The following is a 23,369-nucleotide window of genomic DNA, read 5'->3' on the forward strand; positions in this document are numbered from 1 at the left end:
TAGAAACAATTTCTTGACAATGGATTTAATACTCACAATTCCCTCGGTTTAGGAAAATACAGGGCATAGATTTACAATTCCTACTACTACCTTATTACTTACCTACCTATCAAGACACCTGTTCATATGCCACTTTCTCCATCAAGCCTTCTCTGACTCATTTTTGGAACAGGTTATATATATATATATATATAGTAAAGAAAGAGCATGAGCTTTGGAGTCATGGAGAACTGGGTTCAAACGTCAACGCTTCCTGTGTGATAATTTGTCAATTACTTAAGCTTAAATCTGTATGGATAAAACAGGGATAATCTTAACTTTCCTTACAGAACTGTCCTGAAGATCAAAGGAGATAACATCTGTGAAGACCATTCATTGCTTGCCAAGTAATAGACTTTTAATAAATGTTCATTTCTTTCATTGGTAATTACTGCGCCCCTTCAGAACATCCAGACACTTTTTTTTAAAAGACATCACTCTCTACTTCTTATTGTAGCAACATGCTTATTTTATCCACCCTACAAGATAGGCTCCTTGAGGATAGGAGTCCATTGGCCGTCCATATTTGTATAATACACAGTATTTAGCAGAAGGTGCTCCCAAAATACTTGTTGACTTACTAAAGAACATATCAGAGATAATATGGCCCTGTGAAAAAAAAACAACAACATTTAAAACTTTTACATACAAATGAATTTAGCTAATGACTGGATAAAACTTAACAATAAAAAATAATTATACTAGGAGGGCACCGACTACTAGGATTCTAAAGATTTAGTGATAATTTATTACACCAGTGTTCAGAGGTCACTCGATAAAATGAACAAAGGACATCTAATGCCAGAAGACATTGCCAGTGTTCAGAGTTCACTTGATAAAATGAACAAAGAACATCTAATGCCAGAAGACAATGACCCATGTCTTCAAACATGGAGGAACTCAAGCAGCATAGCATGTCTGAACTCAAGTGTGAAAAAACCCTATGTGTGTGTTTGTTTATACATGTGCACATATTCAACAATGAAACCCAGCCAACTAGAAGAGAAAATTTAAAACTAAGAGTGATTAACTCTGGTGAATAATTTATTCAACAAATATTTATTAGTAGCAGACACTTTTCTGGTCATTTTTAATATATCAGTGAACAAAGCAAATAATCCACCTTGCCTTGCCTACATTCTGGTAAAAAATGGTTTAAATATGTACCCTTACTAATACTAAGCAACTATGGAAACTAATGTTATAAACCTGAACAAAATAAATACAATGTAACCAAAAATTGTGGAGAGGGAACAGAAAGCCTACCAGTACTAATTTTTTTTTTTTTTTGAATGGAAGGTTGGGAACACATATGGCAGTTAAAAACAAAACATAAAACTTTCTTTGCAAAAGAAAGAAAAAGGTTTGTTTAATCTCCTCCACTCTAGCACACAAAAAGTGACAGTTCCCTCAGGCTCCATCGGGAGTAGAGAAGGAGAGCAAGAGTTCAGAGATTTCTTTTCCAGGCCCAGGCCTGTGAAAAATGATGGCCAAGTGTTCTTAGCAGGACTCACAGATGGTCTGTATACCTGGTTAGCCCTCTGGAGTCTGGGAGCATCAGCATCTCCAAAAATTCATTTGTGGTCAACCAAGATGGGGAGGGAAGTCCACTGTGATTTGTGGAACTGGAAAGAATAAACCCCATGATCTGAGGGAGCATCTACCATCACTTGATTTTGCTGGCCACTGCTCTCAACTGAAACATTGCAAAAAGGCACAGGGTGTACTGGGAGATGTAAGCTCCTTACATAGCTGCAGCTATTGGCCCATATGTACCCTGGTGGCTCAGGGAGAGGTGGCCCAGTTGGCGGGTAGGAGCTCCCATCACTCAGGCAGGCTAGAGAGCAATGGGGTGATTCATCCCTGGGGTCAGAACTGAACCTGAAGACTGCATGAGGTATGACTGGTGTTGCATCCAAGATGGGTTAGATACTTGTAGAGGAGATGTCTGAGTTACTTCTGATATGAAGACATGGGGATGGAAGATACAGGGACAGTGTAAACTGAGCAAGCATCTTGTTGGGGATGATGTTATAAGGAGCTGGGTAAAACCCATTCGGAAGATTTATAGTGAGGTCATAGGTCAATACCAGACCATCTATATCTCCAGCCCTTAGCTAGGCCCATCATTTTGCATAAGTTTTCCTTGATTCTGTCATTTCTTTGGACCATCATCAGCAAATTTGCAAAGCAGCAAAATATTGGAGCCGGTACTCCAGGGAGTGTCTTAACATATTTTCCATTAAAGTGGGTGATGATGTCTTCACACTTTTTTATGGACTCCATCGTTGCAAAGCCAACGCCTTTGCTGATCCTGCTAGTGTCTCCAAGGATTCAAGTGGAGATAACCTGGCCAAAGGGCTTCAGTATTCCTTCCAGTTCTTGCTCATCCATTGACAGTGGGAGATTTGATATGTATACATATATGGGTTCCTCCTGTTGTTCTGCCGTCTGTATCTGTACATAACTGGCTTTCAGTTCTGTTACAGCTTTCTTTGTGGCTGAAGGACTGTCATAGTTCACAGAGCCATAGCCTTTGCATTTGTTTGTGGTCTTGTCCAGTATAGCCTTAATGGAGACAGTCGTGCCATATGACTGACACAATTTGACATGGTCCTGTTAAATAGTGCCTGGTTGCAATCCCTGGATGTAGAAGTTAGTTTTGCTCAGCTAGTCATTTCCATTACTCACACTGCTACTGTTAGGGGAACCATCGCTTGGACTAAGTGGTACCTTCTGCTGAGACAATGACACATTTGGCTTCTTTTTGTTCTTGTTACAGCAGAAGTCAAAATCCCAGGTGTGGAAGTCACTGATAGCAGCATTTCTCTTTACTATTAGAGAACTGAGAGAAAGAAGAGGGACAGGGACAGGGAAGGAAAGTAGGAGGATAGAGAAAGAGAAGGATAAGAGGAGGCTGGGGGGTGGGGAAGGAGAGAGAGGGAGCATGAGTACTAATTTTTCATGAATCATCTACCTTTACTGTCTAAAATAAAAATACTAAGAATAACCTGTTTCTGAGAGGTTTTCATAATTTCTTAACCTAGAGAGAGCTCTTTGAAAGTAATATCCGTCATGTTAAAAAATTTTTCTACCTCTTATTCTTTCGTTGTATCAAATTCAAGTAAAATTAATTACAATTAGAAAATATTTCAATTAAAATAGCATCTATTGTAGAGCAGTCAGGGTCTGACTGGAAACTGCTTCGATGATTTTCAGTGAGAGAATTTAATGCAGATGATGCCAGAGAGCTCCATGGGGACATCCAAAAAAGAACTCAGCCCAGAGCTCTGATGACCATGCTCTTATATCTCAAGAAAGAATTCACAGATAAGATGAATTTCAAGCAGGGAAGCACAAAGTGTATCGAAGTCAAAGTACACACTTAGGAGTTCAGCGAGTTGCACTGAGGATGTCTGGATTATGGGCTTTTCTTCTTGGGGGCAGAGCCTGGAGACCTGGTACTCACATAGCCTCACTGTCTCCTCCCAGTGGTCTTAGTGAGCTTGGTTTCCCATTCTTTCTTCCTTATTTGGTGCGTCTGGAACTGTCATGGCATCACATGCATGATGGGAGCTGTGGCAACTGCTATGCAGATGAGATTATAATGATATCATAATTATCCAAACAAAGGTTGGGTCTGGGTCAAAGGTGGCAGCAAGACTGGATAGAACTGATTTTGGTTTGTCTCCCCTTGCTAGGATTGAAACAGGCAAGGAGCTGAAAGTAGCCTGGAGCCACATCCTGGAGCAGAAGGGTACACCCCTAGGCTACCTTTCTTGCATTGTAGGAAATTAGTTACATAGGTAATGGAAGAGCTAAGAAGCCAAATATGGCAATGAAGTAACCTGTGATTAGTGTTAAGAATCAGAAGCCACTGAGCCCTTAGGCTGAAGAGACAAGTGAGATAGCACTATTACCTGAAAGGGGGTGGGGGACAGGAAAAACACAACTGTTGTGAAGAATATACCTCTGGATTTTCCCTTTTGTGCCTTCCAGTCTCCCATTAATTGACCCAGATGTCAGCTAACACAGGAGCCAGGGAAATTCAGTCTACAGGGATCAAACCCCCCTTGTTGTACTTGTAGAGCGGAGACAGAACAAGGCATCTATACACACGCCTTACATTGAATATAGAGTTCCGTATGATTTTTATGAAAGTTTTGCTACCTGTCTACCTATGTAGCTGTACAGAAGAAAAAGCCGGACATACTGTTGTGGAGGTGGAGAAGTAATTTTTCTCCTACCTTTTTAAGTTCTTCCGGTTGGACTAATCATTAAATTAACATGAAACAGATTAACAAGAGGAAATGACCAGATTTATTATGGATGTTCATAAGGAGATTTCATAAGAGTAGGAGACTCAAGGACAGATGGGGTATCTTGAGCTAAGGAGAGAGGGGAGGAGTTTGTGGTCTGGGACTTTAGTGGGAAGGAAGGCAATTCACATGGAAATGGAAAAGCAAATGTTTGATAAACGTTTGTTGAACCATCTTTAACAATGGGACACTGAGAGGCCTTGGCTCAAATGGGCCTTGCTGGGGGTTCCTCCCTGTCTATCACACACTAGTTCATATTAAACTGTAGTTATCTATGATGATATCTCTCTTCCTGGAGCAGGTCCTCTTAATTCTTTTAGGAAGTTAGGGGGATGGATGGTCTTTAGTTTTTTCTGAGTCTTTTCTTAAAAATCGCCAGCTTAAAATAATATCCCAAAAGGCATATTTTGGGGTGGCAAATTCTGCTTCCCCTTACTGTTCACCTGGTGTTTTTATTTAATAATAGTTATTTATGGTAGACTGATTTTGAGTGATCCTTGCAATTTTATTTTTGTATTTTTCTACATTGAGATTTTTTTTTTAGTTGGATTTAAAATTTTTTTCTGCCCTAATCACTATGTTGCTCACTTGAAACTGATGTAATATTGTAGGCTAACTGTAATTGAAAGAAATTTTTTAAAATACTATTGGCAAAAAAATTAATCCACATATTTTAACAAGCTGAATTAGTAATGAACATAAGTTTAAAACTATAGTAGAATTACAAACTGTTTTCCTGTATAATCACCATGTAACGATAAGTTAACCTGCATTTGATAAGCTTTCTGAGCCTACTTAGATAAGTTTAAATTAAGTCTGAGGCTAATTAATGACACACTATATTTTCATAAGAGCATTTTCCCCATTTCATTGGTAAATATTTCTTTATAAATCTCTAAGAGATAATAGAGTCACGATGCCATTACCACAAAAAATCAATGTCATTGGGGAAAAAAGGTAGGAGGACTTTTCTAGATCAATAAAACTAAAGAGCTATAACAACTAAATGCAGCGTTTGAAGCATCATTAGATCAAAATTCAGGGAAAACAGCTCTAAAAGACATTGGGGAAATTTTAATATAGATTGTCTAGAAGATGATAAAATAGAATATTTTCTTAAGTGTAATAATGATATTTCAGTTAGGAGATGCATGTTAACATAGGGGTAGAGTATTATAAAGATAGTAGAAGTTTTTTTTTGTTGTTTTTTGTTTGTTTTTTGGTTTTTTTTACAGAGTAAAAAGGTTTTATATTCAGAGTTAGCTAGCTGGATTCAGTTTAGATGATCCCAAGTTTGTTGGCAACATTCAAAGCTTCGTAGTTGGGAGCCATATTGAACATAGGCCGTCTTCATCAGACCTGATCGGGGTATTGACTTTGGCCATGTCAGTGTTCTAGAGCTTCTTCACAGCCTGTTTGACCTGGTGCACATTGGCCTTGACATCCACAATGAACACACGCATATTGTTGTCTTCTGTCTTCTTCATGGCCGACTTGGTAGCCGGGGGAACTTGATAATGGCATAGTGGTCAAGCTTGTCTCTGAGGGGTGCTCTTATGAGGATGTTTGGGTTGCCTTCGGATCCACAATGTCTTGGGCCATCAGAAGGTGGGTGACTTGCGTATCTTCTTTTATTGCGGCTCTAGGACGACACCTTTCAGCATTGCTTTTGTTGCTGTCAAAGCTTTGGCTTTGGCTTTGGGAGGCACCAGGGCTTCCTTCTTCACTTTTGGCTCTATCTTTATGGGAAGGATGCTTTGAACAAAAAAAATATATAGCTAAATATTCGGCATACAGACATATAGATAAGGCGAATATGGCAGTTAATGAATCCAGGTGACGGTGTACTATTATTGTCCCCTCTTTCAACTTTTCTGGCGTTTAAAATAGTACATAATAAGAAGTTGGAAAAATTCTAGACAGACCCATTTGCAATAAGAATAAATGTAAACGAAATACGTTAAACAATATCTGCTCTTATGGACCGAATGTGTTCCCCCCAAACTTCATATGTTGCAGCCCTAATCCCCAGTGTGATGGTATTTGGAGATGAGGCCTTTGGGAAGTAATTAGGATTAGATGAGGTCATGAGGGTGGGATCCTCATGATAGAATCAGTACTCTTATGAGAAAGGAAAACAAAGAAATTATGTGTTCTCTCTTCCTGCACGTGTACCCAGGTACAGTTCTGGCGAGATTTCTCTTCCTGGCTGCCTTCTTGTAGAGAGCTTTCACAAGAACCGGACCCCCAAATCTCAGACTTCTAGCTTCCAGAACTGTGAGGAAATTAATTTCTGTTGTTTAAATCACCCAGTCTACGGTATTTTGTTATGGCAGTCTGAGCTAATACATCTGGGAATGACTTAATTTTCCTGAGTTACACAGAAAATCCTTAACAGCACTGTGAAGACAAGCTATGAGGTCAACTCAACAGAGAAAAGATGGGCACTTGAGTTCATTGGGCTTCTCACTGAGAGGATAGAGAATGGTATAGACTTACTTTGTCAGGAATAAAGACTCCAGATTGTCAGGATTGAGTCTGAGCTTTCTAATTTAATGTAGGGGGAGGAAGAGTGTCAGTCTTAATCCTACTTTAGCTATCCCATTTATTGTGAATATTTCAATGAAAGGCAATAGAAACAATGGCGTAGTCTACTTGCATCCTAGTATAGGGCACCAGAGGAATTCAGAATGAATCTTGCCTACTTAGTGTCCAGTGCAGGGCATTTCTTTGGCCCTTCTTGATGCCCCAAAGGACAACAAGGCTTCCTTGGAACTCTTTAGTACTTAATCTTCTTAAACCGTCTCCCTGGTGCTAAATCAGATCAACATCCACTCACCTCCCAATATGTAAATACATTGTACTGAATCATCAATAAAATTAATTTGTTGCTTTGGTATAGTAAGTAAGGGTTGGACTCTGGAATTTTGGCTCTGCCGTTTACTTCTTAAGTGGCCTCAGGCAACTGAAGCTTTCCTCAGCTCAGTTTCCATATTCTGCAATATAGGGATAGTTGTTCCCACCTCCTAGTGTTGGAAAATAAATTATCCAATTAATTTCAATAGATTAACATCACATCTAACACAGTGCCTAATAAATAATAAGCACTTAATGAATGTTAGCCATCATCATCTTAATCACGACGACCATTGCTAGGTCGATAAAAAAATCCTAGACTAAAAGTTGTTTTGGAGATGATGTCCACTAGATGGCACGAGCTACAGGGAAATAAAATCTACATACAGGTACTGTATACTACATTTCGTCAAGAGTTTGAAAGTTATATAAAGAGACAGAACTGCAATGTTAATAAGGCAATGTGCACATATAGATATAAGCATATCTTGGCCACAAACTAAGCATTTGCTCCATAATAATTACCTAAAGCATATGTAAAACAATTACAAGTCAAAAATGTTCTGGTTTGACTCCTAGACCCCAGCAGACTCTGATGTAGAGATCAGCAGAGAAACTTTGAGAAACCCTCCTATTCTGTACGGGGTGTGGTGGTATGATGCTTGGTCAAGTTTGGCTAATAACTGGGGCTTTTGTTTTGTAGAAATTTATTCCTCTAGCTTTTGTTTTGCTGAGCAGAGTGCGATTTGGTGAGAACCCTGCTGAAGGATAGAGATTTTTGTATGCTATGGGAGGAAGGTTTTGCAGGGATAGGCAAGAAAACATGACTGACATTGGGACGGAAACTTGGTTGGAAGTGCAGAAGAGTTCAGATAGGGTTTTTAGCAAGTTTTTCTATGTGTTGAGAAATATTAACAGCACTTTTGCAATTAGACATGCTTTTCTGACATCTGAGAAAATGATCTCAAGGCAGGACAGGAACAAAATGGACAGGACATTTGAGTTACAACACTTTTTTACTTTTCTTTCTTGTCATTCTTTTCTACTGTCCCTACGTCTTCAAAAAGAAAAAAAAAATCTTGTTTAAGATACCTTGATTTTATTTTTAGGGAGTTAAGGGAGAGGTTTGGGTCCATCATTAGGCTGAATTATTACACCAGTTGGAATTGAGCTTAAGAGGTAAGGTGATAAAGTTTGTGAAATGTGAAAATATTCTGTGGGAATCCTCATTAATTCCTGACCCCTGCCCCAACCCATCCTTATCTCCTTACTATCAGAGGAAGGGGACTTCTTTGTCCTATATAAGCTAACTCTCCTTTTGTCCACACACTATCAGTTATCTATTCCCTTTCATATATCTTCAATTCTTTCATTTCTGGCCCTAGTCTCTTGACATAAAAAAAATAAGTTAAAGTCTCTACCTTGGAAAACAAAACCAAACTCTCCCGACACTTTGTATCTTGCGATTTCTGTCTTGTTCTTTCTTTCCTTTGCAACCAAGTATCTAGAAAGAACAGTCTCCCTTGCTTCACTTCCTCTCTTTTTCTACTCCTTCCCTGTAATCTGGTCATTTTGCCAGAACTCAACTGCAAATGCCCCCACTGAGGTTACCAGTGAACTTCATGTCAGAATCATTGGGTGGTTTTCAGCCTGAGTCTAAGCTCCATGCAACATTTGCAACTGTTAACATTAATTCAATAATTAGTGAACACCTACTATGTGTTTGACACTGTTCTGGACACTGTGATGTATAAGATGAGGTCCTGCCTCAAGGGTGTAGCCAAGTTACATCAGAGTTATCTGGCCTGGGGCCAGGGCAAGGGAGATGGTGAGCCTATCTTTGGTTGGTGGGCAGCAAGCACTTACAAAGCTGCCAACCTTTGACTAACTTTTTTGCTTGCATCACAATCTGAACTTCAGACTGCTTGCTCAAATGTTATTTTCATATTATTAATAATTCTCTTATCAACATGCTATCTTAAAATTGCTGAAAATGTGATATTTTTGGAGGAAATGACCACTCTATGCTCTCAAACTCCCACCCCTCCCCCAACTAACCTTTCTTTATATCTTCTTACAGCTTTTTTTTCTAGTGGGGGGAACTCACAGTATTCATGTAAACAATGAAACAATATTTTTGGAGACTTGTAAGTGCTGTGAAGGAAATAGAGCAGGGCAATGTAATATTGATGCAGGACAAGGCAGACTTCCACGAGTTGGGGAAGACCAAGCCCTGCATGAGAGAAGACGGTCCTTTGGCAGAGAATGTAGAAAGAATTCAACATACAAGCCAAAGTTAGGGTCAAAAGGAAAGTGTATTAAAGAAGGGGAAAAGCGAAGACTAGAGAAAGCAAAGACAAAAACCCAAGACAATGAAAAAAAGCCCCAAGTGTGGGGGGATCCAGTTTATATATCATTCTTTAGTTCCTGTGAGTTATAAAGACTGTTTACCGTTTCCTTTGATATGGGCATATAGTGAGGAAGGGGAAGAGTCTGTAGCACGAAAGGCCTGCTGGCAGTTCCCAGCCTTTAATCCATAGGTTCCCTATGGTTTTAGCCATAGGGAATGAACGATTTTATTTGTGTAGGGCAGCCACTTAAAGACATTGTTTTTCCTGTTTCTCTTTTCACAAGTATGAGAAATGAGTTGTTAGCAATCCCAGCAGAAATATTCCTTTGTTCTGCAGGTGTCCTCCTGGCCTGCCCGCAGAGCTGATCAGTATATTGCAGTCTCTGAATGTAGTTTGATTTAACACTTTCGTTATCTTGCCTCCTCCCAAAGCACTGCTGTGGTCTAAATTTTTGGTCCCCCCACCCCCAAAATTCACATGTTGAAATCCTAACCACCAAGATGATAGTAGGAGGTGGGCCCTTTGGGATGTAATTAAGTCCAAGAGTAGAGCCCCATGAATAGGATTAGTGCACTTATAAAAGGGACCCCACAGAGATCCCCTGCCCCTTCCACCATGTAAAGACACAGTGAAAAGAAGCCTTCTGTGAATCAGGAAGTAGCTCCTCACCGGATACCCAATCTGCCAGAGCCATAGTCTTTGACTTCTCAGCCTCCAGAAATGTAAGAAATGTTTGTTGCTTACAAGCCACTGAGTTTATGGCATTTTTGTTATAGAAGCCTTATCAGACTTAAGACAAGCACCCATGGCACAAGGGAAGGGATGGAGAACTGCTTTGCATAGTGTGATCAAAGAAGGCCTCTTTGGGAAGATAGCATTTAAGCTAAGACTTAAAAAAATGAAAAAGTTAATCTTTAGAAAACTGTGTAGAAACGCCTACCAGGCAGAGGAAAGAGTAAGTGCAAAGGCACTGAAAAACTTGGGCTGTTCAAGTAACTGAAAGGAGACCCATGTGCCTAGAGCTTTTTGATATGACAGTGGTTAGAAAGGTGGATGGAAGAAATGGGCCTTGTTCTATAATATTGGGTATGTCACTAGAGCATGTTTTAAGTGCTAATAGACGTGATTTAGCAGAGAAAGGAATTGAGACACAGAAGAGGTGGGATCCATCGTACAAGTCCAGGGGTTTGTTTTCACAAGAGCAGAAACACACTAAAGCTCTTTTCCCTTAGTTTTAACAACCTCTTTGTTCCTCTTTAGTCTCCTTTTGAGACCCCCCCCCCCTTTACTTTTGGTTGTTGGCAGGGTTCTGTCAATGACTGCCTTCTAATTATCCTCTCTGCATTTTTTTAAGACAGTTTTATCTTGATTTACTCTCTTGGGCTTCACATTCTCAACTCCAATTGTAGATAATATATTTTTAATCTCCCAAATTATATCCACCCCAGACCTGCTGACCTGATTTAGCTGCTTATTTAACACCTCCACTTGGATAGAGCCATCTTGAATTTAACGTGTGCAAAATTGGGATTCTTGAGCCCCGTTCTTCTTTCCCCATCAAAACACGACACCTGAGGGAAGGCGGCCAAGAAGGTAGACTAGGAAAGAGTGGGGTCCACCTCCTCTCGGGTCTGCATTAAAATTACAACCAAATTATAAAATAATCAACATGGAGAATCACCTGAAGTCCAGCTGATCATAACACCTACGACTGACAATATAAAGAAGGAGCCACATTGAAGCTGGTAGGAGGGGCAAAGTTATAAATCCGGCTGGACTTGCACCCGCGGGTGGCAGTGGAGCACTAGGAGGGAGAGTGAGGCTGTAGAGACCCCCCTTGAAGGAGAAACGGGTACTAGCCCCATTCAGGGGCACCCCAGCCCAGGGAAGAGGAGTTCCCACAAAATCTGTTAAAACCAGAGAGGATTCTGGTCTTCCTGGTGAGACAGAAGGAGACTGAAAACCCAGACTCCCCTTTAAATGGCCCATGCACAAGTGCGCTCTAGCCCTCGGACACTGACCCAGGGCACTGGCCAGCAGGTCAGAGGCTCAGGCAGAATTCATATGGGGAAAGACTGCACTACCTGGCACCGCAATGAAGAAACCACCATTGTACCTTAGTCAGGGCCCGCCTACAGGGCAGTCTACAAAGCTATGCCAGCTAACCTGTGCTAAACAACCCTCCCCGCCCCCAACCCCCAATTCTGAAGCAGCACCGGCTGAGGAGATTGGCCCGCCCCAACCAACCTGCCCAAGGCAGCTTGTTACCAGGCCACTGCCCTGCCTTGCCCCTTTCCAGGGCTGAACGTTCCCTGCAGGCAGCGACCTCAGCCAGGGCTGCGAGCACGTTTCGGGGACAGTTTCGGGCATATCACACTGCTGCCAACATGAGCTTGGGTGGATCACGGGGATCTGTGGGCCAGTGCCAGACAGAAGCTGTTATTACGATCTGTGACTTTTGCGGGAAAGTGGGCGGACACAGAAGTTGGAGCAAACTGAAGCTGCATTGGCCTGACAACCATCGTCTCCCTGAGACCCCACCCCACCCAACGTACGAATTACCTTAGGCCCATTGACAGGCAGCTACCCCCTCCCTGCCCCTTTCTGACGCTACAGGATCAGTGCAGGCAACAAACTTTGGCTAACACAGTGTGGGGAAATCAGTTGCAGGCAGACCGCTGCTGCCTGTAAGAGTTGCACTATCATGTGGGGGTATCTCAGGGGTCTGTGGGACTGCCCTAGATGGCAGCCGGTCTCACTGTGATCTGTGCCTACAGCAGGAATGCGCAGGCACAGAAGTTGCAGCAAAACTGAGGCTGTATTCGCCTGACGAGCCTTGTCTCTCTGAAATCTCATTTCACCCAAATGCACAAAGTGCCCGCGGCCCGTTGACAGGCAGCCACCCCCACCCTGCCTATTTCCAGGGTTGCACATTCTGTGCAGACAACAGACCTTGGCTAGTGCATTTAACAAATTTCAGGGAAAACAGTGGGGCAGATCACTGCTGCCAGCACGAGATACAGTATTGCTTGGGCAGATCACAGGGGTTTGTGGGCCCATCCCAGATGGCAGTAGGTCTCGCTGTTAGGTTCACCAAGGGAGGAACACACAAGGCCAAAGGGGTTAAGTAAGGTTATTGTAGCAGAGTGACAGCCATGCTGAGCTGAAGACGGCATCAGCCCTGAATGCGAGGGGACCTGAAACTTACATGGGGCTTGCGGCAGCCTTTTTCGGTGGGAATATTTCAGGCGGGTAAATTGGCAGGGAAAGGAGGAAAGTTCAGTGAAGCAAGATGAGCATGTAGCGTTGCCATCCCAGACACTGCAAGGTCCCGTTTCCACACAAGGGTAAAGGAAGAATCTAGTTACCACACTATGGGGAGGGGGGGTAGAGATACGGCCCTCCTTGGCCTAACACCTGCAATAATACGTGGGAGCCTGTGGTTCCAGAGCTTGCAGCAAATCTGGTGTTGTATAGGCCTAATGGCCCCATTCCTCACTGAGAGACCACCCCACCCAACCCACAATTTATCTGTGGCAAGCTTGTTCCCAGGCCACGCAGTCTCATTCTCTGCTTTCCTTAGGACACAAACACAACAGCCAATGACTGCTCAATTTGTGTGGCCCACACCAAGCTCATGCATCCAGGAGAAGCTTTTGGTGGCAGGCCACAAACCCATGCATACGAGCTTCAGTAATTCTTGAACAGATCTCAGGTGTTTGCAGGCCCAAGGTGGGCTGTGATCTGAGACTTGTACAGGGAGCCACAGAGACAGCTCTGGCATGTAAACTGGCACTACAGTGGTGGGTGAAATCTGCTCAATATATCCAGGTAACTCCCTGGGTTCCTGCACAGCCCAATGCGCACATCACCCAGAGGCTCTTATGGGCGACTGACGGGCAGCCTCAGGCACTGAAGAGCACTGGTCCTTCTGCTAAACTGCCTCAGGCCCAGTACTGGGAGTAACCAAACTGAGGCTTATTGCATTGTCTCTTCCACTTTTGTATAGATCCAGCATAGGCAGCAGCCATCTGCAGATCGCTTTGTAGCTCTCAGCAGGTAACCCCAAGCAATCAAAGGCAGCAGCTAACTTTGGCCTACTGCGGAGCTCCTCTCAAGGGGCCACAAAACCAATTCACCCGGAGGCTGGCACTAGACCACAACAGACCACCTTCTGACTAGCCCTGTAAGTGGTACACCCAGAGGGTGGTCTGAACAAGTACATAAACCAGCTAGGGTCAGCTCCCATATAGCAACTCATACCCTATGGGCATAGCCAATTCCCACAGTTAGTCAGCCCAAGAGTTAATCCCATTCACTGATGTACTAACACCAATAAAGTCTAAGCTACAACAAAAGATCACATGCAAGTCACAAAAAGATCATGTCAGAGCCCCTGGCACAGGTGATAAGGGAGAGTGTGTCACTGGGTCTACAGGACACCTGACACTTAAGGTCATCTGGCCAAGGCTGAGATGAAACAAATCTTCCTAACACATACAAATGAACACAGAGAGGATAATAAAATTAGAAAACAAAAAAACATGCTATAAACTAAACAACAGGAGAAAATTCCAGAAAATAAGCTAAATGAACCTACCAGAGACAGGGTTCCAGATTATGGTTGTAAGGCTGCTTTATGAAATTAGAAGAGAAATGAATGCACTCAGTGAGAACCTCAACAGAGAGATAGTAAGCATAAAAAAATAACATAGAAACCATAAAAAAAAAAAAAACAATGAATACTAAAATAACTGAAATGAAGAATACACCAGATAGATTCAACAGTAGATTCGAGAGAGCAGGACACCAAATCAGAAATCTGGAAGACAAGGTAGCAGAAAACACCTAATTGGGACAGCAAAAAGGAAAAATAAAAAATAAAAAAAATGAAGATAGTTTAAGGGACCTGTGGAACAACATAAAGTGTAACAATATCTGCATCATATAGGAGTGCCAGAAGAAGATAGAGAGCAAAAGATTGGGATTCTATTTGAAGAAATAATGAAAGAAAACTTTCCTAACCTGGCAAAGGAATTAGACATACAAGTTCAGGAAGCACAAAGAGTCCCAAACCATAGGAATTCAAACGGACCCACACCAAGACACATCATAATTAAAATGCCAAAGATCAAAGACAAAGAATCTTAAAAGCAGCAAGAGAAAGGCCCATTTACTTACAAAGGTACCCCCATAAGAATATCTGCTGACTTTTCAACAAATTCTGCAGGCCAGAAGGGACTGGCAAGAAATATTCAGTTATGAAAAACGAGAATCTACAGCCATGAATACTCTACCCAGCAAGGCTTTCAGTTAAAATGGATGGTGAGATAAAGAGCTTCTCAGACAGAGAAAAGCTTCAGGAATTCATCACCAACAAGCCAGTATTACAAGAAATGTTAAAGGGACTTCTTTAAAGAAAAAAAAAAGAGTGGGGCGGGGTGGGGGGAGAGGGGGGAAGAACACATAAATACGAATAATAAAAATGGCCGTAACTATGTATCCATTTAAATGTAAATGGATTAAATGCTTCAATCAAAAGACACAAGTAGCTGAATGGATAAGAGAAACAAGACATATGCATATGGTGTCCACAAGAGAGCCACTTCAGATCAAATGACTCTTTCGGATTGAAAGTAAAAGGAGGGAAAAAGATATTTCTCACAAATAGAAATGAAAAAAAAAAAAGCTGGGGTAGCTATACTTATATCAGACAAAATAGACTTTAAAACAAGATAAGGGAAAAGAAGGGCATTACATAATGATGAAGGAATCAATACATCAAGAGAACATAAACCTAGTAAACACATATGCACTCAACGTAGGAGCACCTACACACATAAAGCAATTATTAACTGACATAAAAAGACAGATCAACAGTAATACACTCATAATAGGAGACTATGAGTGACACCAATGAACAGATCTTCCAGACAGAAAATCATCAAGGAAACAATGGGCCTAAAAGAGATACTAGACCAGATGGTTTTAATAGATACTTTCAGAGCATTTCATCCCGAAGCAGCAAAATATATATTCTTCTCAAGTGCACATAGAACATCTTCCAGGATAGACCACATGTTAGGCCGCAAACAAGTATCAATACACTTAAGAAGATTGCAATCATATCGACCACCTTCTCTGATCACATGGTATGAAACTAGAAATCAACTATAAGAAAAAAACTGAAAAATACATAAACACATGCAGGCTAAATTACATACTGCTAAATAGTGACTGGGTTAACAGTGAGATCAAGGAAGAAATCAAAAGATACCCAGAGACAAATGAAAATGAAAACACAATGACTCAAAATCTGTGGACACAGCGAAAGCAGTCCTAAGAGAGAAATTCATAGCAATACAGGCTTACTTCGAGAAGCAAGAAAAAGCTCAAATAAACCATATAACCTTACACTTAAAAGAACTAAAAAAAAGAACAACAAACAAACTCCAAAGTGAGTAGAAGTTAGGAAATAATAAAAGATGAGAGCAGAAATAAGTGAAATAGAGTCTAGATAAACAATACAAAAGATTAATGAAACCAAGAGCTCATTCTCTGAAAGGATAAACAAAATTGAGAAATCCTTAATCAGACTCATCAAGGAAAAAATCGAGGACACAAATAAAATCAGAAACGAAAGAGGAGAAGTAAGTATGGACTCCACAGAAATACAAAGGATCCTAAGAAAATAAGAAAATACTACGAGCAATTATATGCCAATCTGGAAGAAATGGGTACATTCCTAGGAACATACAATTTCCTAAGACTGTGTTAAGAAGAAACAGAAAATCTGGACCAACCAGTTACCACGAATGAAATTGAATCAGTAATTAAAACTCCCAAAAACTAAAAGTCCTGGACCAGATGGTTTCATAGGCAAATCCTATCAAACAGTCGAAGAAGAACTAACGCCTTTTCTTCTCAAACTATTCCAGAAAATTCAAGAAGAGGGAAGACTCCCTAATTCCTCTTATGAGGCCACCATTATGTTAATTCCAAACTAAAGACATTACAAAAAAAGAAAACTATAGGTTGATATCTTTTATGAACATTGATGCAGAAATCCTCAACAAAATATTAGCAAACCAAATCCAGCAATACATTAAAAATATCATATACTGTGATCGAGTTGGATTTATTCCTGAGATGCAAGGTTGGTACAATATTCTCAAATTAATAAATGTGATACACTACATTAATAAATTGAAAGATAAAGATCATATGATCATATCAATAGATGCAGAAAACGCATTTGATGAAATCTAGCATCCAGCAAAGTGGAAATAGAGGGAACATACTTCAACATACTAAAGGCCATATATGACATACCTACAGCTAATATCATACTCAATGAGGAAAAGGCTAAAAGTGTTTTCCTTAAGATCAGGAACAAGACAAGGGTACCCATTTTTGCCACTCCTCTTCAATATCGTAGTGGAAGTCTTAGCCTCAGCAATAACGCAAGAAGGAAAAAAAATGTTTCCAAATTGGAAAGGTAGTAATAAACTGTTGTTATTTGCAGATGACATGCTACTGTATATAAAGAACCCTAAAGATTCCATTCGAAAACTGTTAGAATTGATCAATGAGTTCAGTAAAGTAGCAGGATGCAAAATTAATATTCAGAAGTCAGGTACATTCTTATACACCAAAGGTGAACTTTCAGAAAGAGAAATTAAGAAAACAATCCCATTTACAATCACGTCAAAGACAATAAAATACCTAGGAATCAAATTGACAAATGAGGAAAAGACCTCAGAAAATTACAAGTCATCGAGAAAAAGAAGTTGAAGAAGATACAAATAATGGAAGCATATACTATGCTCATGGGTAGGAAGAATCAACATCATGAAAATGGCCGTACAACCCAAAGTAATCTATAAATTCAATACAATCTCTACCAATGGCATTCTTCAGCGTGCTAAAACAAATAATCCTAAACTTTATATGGAACCATAAAAGATCCCAAATAGCCACAGAAATCTGGAGAGAGAAGAACAAAATTAGAAGTATCACTGCAAACATACAGTAATCAAAACAGTACAGTACTGTGACAAAAATAGATACATTGATCAATGGACCAGAATAGAGCCCAGAAATAAATCTGTGTCTATATGCTCATTTAATATATGATGAAGGATGCAAGAATATACAATGGGGTAGAGACAGTCTCTTCAATAAATGGTGTTGGGAAATGGGACAGATAAACATGCAAAAAAATGAAACCAGACCACTTCCTTTCACCCTATACAAGAATAGACTCGAAATGGAGTAAAGACTTAAATGTAAGACCCAAAACCATAAGACATCTAGAAGAAAACATAGACAGTAATCTCTCTGATATTATTAGTATTTTCAGACATAGCTCTTCAGACAAGGAAAACAAAAGAAAAGATAAGCGGGACTACATCCAACTAAAAAGTTTTTGCACAGCAAAAGAAACCATTGACAAAACAAAAAGATATCCTACTGAATGGGAAAAGATATTCAACTTGATATATCTGATAAGGGCTTAATATCCAAAATATATAAAGAACTCATAGGACTCAGCAACAAGAAAAACCAAACAATCCAATTTAAAAATGCGTAGAAGACCTGAACAGATATTTCTCCAAAGAGGAAATACAAATGACCAGCAGACATATGAAAAAATGCTTAAGGTCATTAATCGTCAGGAAAATGCAAATTAAAACCCCGATGAGATATCAGCTCACGCCTGTCAGAATGGCTATCATCAATAAATCAAAAAACAACAAGTGCTGGTGAGGATGTAGAGAAAAGGGAACTCTCACACAGTGTTGATGAGATTGCGTATTGGTATAGCCACTATGGGAAACCATCAAAAGGTTCCTCAAAATATCAAAAACGGATCTACCTTTTGACCCAGCAATTGCACTTCTGGATATTTATCCAAAGAAAACCAGAACAATAATTCATAAAGGTCTGTGTCTGCATGTTCACGGCAGCACTATTTACAGTAGCCAAGATATGGAAGCGACCTAAGTCAACAGACTATTGGATAAAGAAGTTATGGTTCATATAGACCATGGGATAGTACTCCCCTGTAAAAAAAAAAGAAAAGAAAAGAAAAGAAAAAAGAAATCCTTTCATTTGCAATACATAAATGGACTTAGAGGTTATTAAGCTAAGCTACATAAGTCAAACAAAGATAAATACCATATGATTTCATTCATATGCGGAATCTAAGGAACAAAAGGAATAACCTAATCCAAAACAAACTCACAAGTGTAGAGGGCAATCTGGAGAAGGCCAGAGGGGAGGGTGGTAGGGGGCAGAGACAAAGCGGTACAGGGTTAAAGAAGTACAAATTAGTAGTGGATAGATGGCCACAGGGATGGGGAATGCGACATAGGGAATGCAGTCAGCAGTAATGTAATGGCTAGCTGAAGAGCCAGAGGGAAGATAGAGTAATCAGAGGGGTCATTTCATAAACTGTATAAATGTCTAACAACTGTACTGTATACTTAAATAATGAAATAAAATAAAACGTTAACCACCCCCCACCCCCCCCCAAAAAAGACAAGAAACATGACACTGGGAGCGAAGATGCAGGCGTTAGTCCTTGATGGTGGAAGTTCTACCTCTCTTCATAACCACTACCCCAATTCTTTGACACAGACTTTTGAAGTTTTCATTCTTATGTAAAGTAACATTGTAAACATTACTAGAGTACACCAATACTTATAGCTCTCCTTCCTGTCCTAAACATTTGGGAGGATTTTATTTATCCACGTCCTTGAAGTTAGACCCGGCTATGGCACCTACTGTGGCCACTGAAATGTGAGTGAAAATTAGACATACTGCTCTGGATGGAAATACTTAAGAGCAGGCGCACGATTCACCTTGCTGTCCTTTTTTGTCTCTTTTTTTTTCTTTACCCTCTTTGTGTTCCAGGGATATCATTTGTTGCCATGTAGATACCTGAGATGAAAACAACTTAGAACACTGAGCCATTACATGGAGGAAAATTGCCCAGAGAGTCATTTGGACCCACGGCAAACTTGGAGCAAGAAGAAAAACAAGAAGATAGAAGAAAAAAACCTTTGTTATATAAGCCACTGAGGATTTGCTTTTTCATTTCTAAGGTATATGTTTTTTTAATCAAACATATCCTGACTGATATAAATATATACAAATGAATATCTAAGACAAATCTCTTCCAGCACCTACTTCCAACTAGCTGGCTGCCTCTCAGCCTCTTCTAAGTAGATATTCTGGAGCTGCCACTATCCCCAGACAGTCCCTCTTCAACTCTCCCCAGTGTCCATTCTCATCACCATCCATCAGGCTCCCACAGGTTGATCACTCAGGTTTTTCTAAGTATGTCTCGAATTTGTCCTGCATATCTGCAGTAGTCTTCTTTCTGTTCCTGCTTCCGGTCTTGGAATATATATAATACCTTCAAGATCAGAAGTTAATAACTGGTCTACAGTAGAACTGCCTCCTGCCCATCCCCAGCCACCCAGTTTCTCTTCCTATAGGCAACCCAAATGACCAGATGCTGTACATCCCTTGAGAGCTACTCTCTGCACATAGAAACAAACAGGTCTGTGTATCTTCTCAAAGTAATCTCAAAACACAAAACTGGCCATAATTTTCCCAGTTTAAAAGCCTTTCAACTCCTTTTCCATTAAAAACTTGATTTTTAGGACACTGCATTGGCAATGTCCTCAGCCCTGCTGATCTTTCAGTTCCAGACAACACGCTTCTCGGCTGAGATCTTTTCTGTCTCAAGGCTTTTACCTCTGCTGTTCCCTCTGCTTTGGCAGTTTCCCCCCAGGTCTGTGCATACTAATTCTCTTTTTAAATATTTCCTCCTCAGAGAATGTATAGTCTACGCGCCCTGTTAATTCTCTGTAACAGAATGCCTTCTATTTGTTACTCTGAAGCCCCTACCACAAATAGTCATATTTTTTTTACATTTAAATACATAGAAGTGTATTAAAAATAGGTTGCAAATGAAATACAGTAGAAATGGAAAAACTACAGCAGTTTTGCTGTTTTTTTCATAGTAATTCACATCTATTCACATTTGATCCACTGTCCAAGGATGGCCACTTGTTCATGAGTTTAACAACCACACATACAAACATCCCCGTATATAGATATTTACATATTTTTGTGTGTACTGATGAGTATCTGATTTTTTTCTATGATTAATAGACTAGTAGTTGATCTGCATCATTTTCTTTAAAGAAAGTGTGGATTTAGTCTCCATAAGGCCGCCAGTGTTCTCAAGATATCTGGGAGCACCCTACTTTTCCTAGCACTTCTGGAGTAAGCAGGCAGATCCTTCATAAACACATAGAACTATTACTCTCTTAAACAAGGGAAATGGCAAAATTACACTTCCAAGTAAGAACCTTGGTAGACTTAAAAAAGTATTTATACTCACCTTTGAATAATTTACCATACAACTCTTATTAAAGTGATTCTAAGGTTAGATAGCCCTTCCCTTTTCTATTTGAAAGTGTGCATATTTTCCTAGCATACATATTTCTAAGAGTACAACATAGCATGGAAAAGTCATCTAGACCCCACATCGGGGTTCTGTCAAATAGAAAATTGGCTCAGAATCACAAAGTAATTTACTGTTTTAACGGCACACAATATAAAACAAAGTGAGTTCCATCTTCACAATATCGGTCACATATTCATAGCTGAAGAAAGGACAGTGGTAACTAATAATTCAAAAAATGAAAATCGAATAATTCAATTAGAGTATAAAAATAGCTTAAACTGTCCTATGAGTTATTCTTACACACTTAAATTACAGATGCCATGCATAATTGAACTCCTTCCCTTCCCTGACTCTGTATCGAGATAAATCTTTCTTTTTTAAAGTTAAAATTCCCGAGCAACAGTTGCGCTCAAGTGTCACCTATTAATATCACATTATTCTCAGATGTTTTTGTTCCTAGTCACATCAACACTATTCAACTAAAGATATCCTCTTATTAGAGTCCCTTGAATGAAATATGTAGTAAACTTGCTAACATAAATTGCCATCTTCAAAATCACCGATGATTTATTATAACAATAATCTGGTGTTTATAAAAATAAAATTTCCTAAGCTTAATGCCTCAAAATTTTCTTGTTAGAAAAATTCTTCCCGCCCCCCTCTTCATTTCCCTTCCCGCCCCACTTCCACTCCTGACCTATGGATGTTGCCGTCTCCCCTTAAGAACGAGATCTCTTCGGCAGGGCGTCTCCTCCTACATGCTCACGGCATGCGCCCAGGGCCTGGTGTGCTAACCACTACACTATGGAACCACTTCACATGTTCTCTCTCTCCTGGGAAATAAAACCTGACTCTCCTGTCAAAGCAGAGGGAACAGCATAGGTAAAAGCTTTGAGACAGAAAAGACAGCTGAGAAGGGGGTTGTCTGGAACCACTACACTATGGAGCACCCAGGGCCTGGTGTACTAATCACTACACTATGGAGCCACCCCCGGAAAAATTCTTTTCCATCAAATATTTAGAATTGGTCAAGAGTTGCTTGGACCTGTAAAGAATGAGAGCGAACAGAATCTCCGGTGTGCATCGTCTCATTTTTAGGAAGCTGCGGTCTAAGCTGCTTCATGACTATAAGTGAAGACTAGGAAGGCTATCACATATTAGCTCTGGACTGAACACATAAGCAGCCTGTCTTCACATGTTCTCTCTCCTGGGAAATAAAACCTGACTCTCCTGTATAATAGTCTGTAGTTACTATTAAATCGTGCAAACAATAGTCTAGATAGTTCAAGCTATTCTCTGAGAGCTAAAATAAAGTTTTTGAAAAAGAACAGAAATAGGACTTCTTTGTATGTGAAGATAGAGGAGAAGAAACACCTCATTATCTTCTACTGCTCTTCATTCTGTCCCCTTCGAACTCAGACTCTGAAAAAAAACTTGTGACAAAAGACGCTGGCTCTCTTTGAATGTTGAATTTTCAGGGGCTCCAGAACTTCCAGGTAAATCTGCATCTTAGCTTTTCACTCGCTCTTCCCCTTTGTGGCACTGCTCCCTAGTCATCACATATCTATTGGGATGTTTATTGGCCACCTCCCACATTAGACTAAAAGTTCCACTAGAACAAAGATTGTGTCTATTTTGTTTACCACTCACTGTGTACCCTGGCTCTATTTCTGTGCCTGTCACAAAATAGATGCACAGTAAACACTTGCTGAATGAATGAACAAAGAACTGATAGAAAAATTAGTGCCTTGAAAAACAAAAACGAGGGCATATGCATCCGAAAAGTGAAACTAGCCTCAATTATTTAAGTGGCAAATTTGGCCTTTATATTGTTTCTCCCCTGGGTATAGATTTTTTTATCCTGAGCCCTCTCACACTGTGGCTGGCTGTGTCTCTGGTTAGGCCAACCACTCAATAAAGAGAGGAGGAGATGAAGAATGAGAAGAGCGTCGTTCCCGAAAGGATCAAGACCTTGAATTCTTTGGGAGAAGGTCACAGCAAACACAGAGCACTCATTTGCCAGGACTTGTATTCTGTCAGACATTTAATAACTGGCTTAAACAGAAATATTAAGCGATTACTTCTTCCTTTGTTTTATGGACCAAAAATCCTTTTTGTTTTACAAGCAAGTAAAACCAGAAAAGACAATGACTCTTACATCGAAATAACAACATGTTTATAAGAAAATATTAACTCCACAATCTCACATCAATATCTGTTTCTGCCTTAAATGCTTTAATACTGCATGTAGTTTCCTAATTATAAAAGTAATGCCTCATATCATTGTGGATAATAGAATACTAAAATTGTCTTTAAAAA

At 40.1% G+C, this 23,369-nt stretch overlaps 1 pseudogene; it reads right to left on the bottom strand.

The window, feature by feature from the left end:
- Nucleotides 1-1,613: 1,613 nt before the first annotated feature.
- Nucleotides 1,614-2,864, bottom strand: LOC107501061 (annotated as a pseudogene).
- Between the last annotated feature and the right edge of the window lie 20,505 nt (nucleotides 2,865-23,369).

Source organism: Rousettus aegyptiacus, unplaced genomic scaffold (genome assembly GCF_014176215.1).
Source record: "Rousettus aegyptiacus isolate mRouAeg1 unplaced genomic scaffold, mRouAeg1.p scaffold_m13_p_13, whole genome shotgun sequence".
NCBI lineage: Eukaryota > Metazoa > Chordata > Mammalia > Chiroptera > Pteropodidae > Rousettus > Rousettus aegyptiacus.